This window comes from Cynara cardunculus, unplaced genomic scaffold (genome assembly GCF_001531365.2).
Source record: "Cynara cardunculus var. scolymus isolate 2C unplaced genomic scaffold, CcrdV1 Un_Scaffold_11748, whole genome shotgun sequence".
Taxonomy (NCBI): Eukaryota; Viridiplantae; Streptophyta; class Magnoliopsida; order Asterales; family Asteraceae; genus Cynara; species Cynara cardunculus.
The window spans coordinates 1-1,477 of NW_020206991.1; the positions used below are offsets into that span (position 1 = coordinate 1).

Genomic DNA, 1,477 nt, shown 5'->3' on the forward strand with positions numbered 1-1,477 from the left:
GTTCAACTAGAGGCATGCGATGAAGATATAAAGATAAGGTTGAATTAACATCCCATGGAAGACAACTGAGATAACAAATCGACAGCTGGATTTTAAGTTTATCTTGATTTATAGTTTATCCATACTTTAGATAAACATTATCTTTCCTAGAAGATTGGCTAGATAGTTTTAGTAGATAGTTATCTTCTTATCGCTGGTATAAATAGGTAGCTAGGCCTATGGTAAAATAAGACTTCGAGTGAATTTTTACGTATTCTAATTTATAAAGTGAATCGTTAATGCTCAAGTATATGCTTTGAATATACACATTCTTTGTTCTTGAGTATTCTTCATTTAATTAATCCACACTACTTATTTAGGTTATTCACAATCTATTTATTAGTGTTATTGAGAGATCTCGGATCAACAGAATGATCCCCATCACAGCACACACATTGCACAGATACGACTGTTGGGACTGGTGTATTAGCAGCTTGTTGTCCTCCCTAACCAGAAGTTAAATTTTTCAGCATGTTGGTCATGGAGGGAAGCTGACCTGTTAATACAGTATGCATCTACATCATGTATCCCAGCAGTCTTCTTTTGTGATTGAGCACGTGAGTCAACCCAGTGCCCATTGTTGGCTGATATCTTTTCCAGGATTTCATATCCTTCATTATAGGTCATAGCTAAGAAGGCTCCGTCTGCAGTCGCGTCGAGCATTTATTTTTCCATGGAATTTAACCCATTGTATAACGTCTCAAGTTGAATACGGTACAAAATGCCATGGTGTGGGCATTTCCTCAACAGCTCTTTGAACCTTTCTCACGCGTCAGGAGCAGCCTCATCGTCAATTTGTTTAAAAAGACAGATTTCGTTCCTGGACATAGCGTTCTTTGTTGGTGGAAAATATTTTTGCAAAAAAATTTCTTCCATGTTACTCCACGAAGGCACAGAACCCGGAGTTAAAGAATTAAACCATGCTTTTGCTCGATCCCTCAATGAAAATGGAAATAAAGTGAGTCTGAGAGCGTCATTTGACACTCCCAGGATCAGGAAAGCATCTGTGATTTTCATAAAAGATTTTAAGTGCCAATGTGGGTCCTCCGAAGGTAATCCGGAAAATTGGCCATTTGTTTGCAACAATGTGAAACATTATTGGTTTTAGTTCGAAATGGAGAGCGGTCATATGTGGTCTAACTATCCCGGAATTCAATTGCTCAAAATCCGGAATCGCATAATCCATGATCCTTTCATTTTTGGAATTTGCCAAATTAATGATATTCGGAGTTTGTGCTTTTTTGTTGTTCATTATGGTCCGATTTTGTGTCCAAATTATTATCATTATGTGGGTGTCCTTGTTGAAAGTTCGGGAATGGTGGAATTGGTTAAAAAACTGGCGGTTGGTTTTCTAAATGCGGTATTTCCGAAATGATTGGGGGAGGTAACGCCATGTTTGGAGGAAGTAGAGCAAAAAATTCTCTTTGAACCCTCCTCC

General features: G+C 38.1%; 1 non-coding gene across 1 annotated transcript; it reads left to right on the forward strand.

The window, feature by feature from the left end:
• The first annotated feature begins 760 nt into the window (after positions 1–760).
• On the forward strand, positions 761–867 carry LOC112505528. Its single transcript, XR_003068412.1, has one exon. It is a non-coding gene; the product is annotated as a small nucleolar RNA R71 (small nucleolar RNA).
• The last annotated feature ends 610 nt before the right edge of the window (positions 868–1,477 follow it).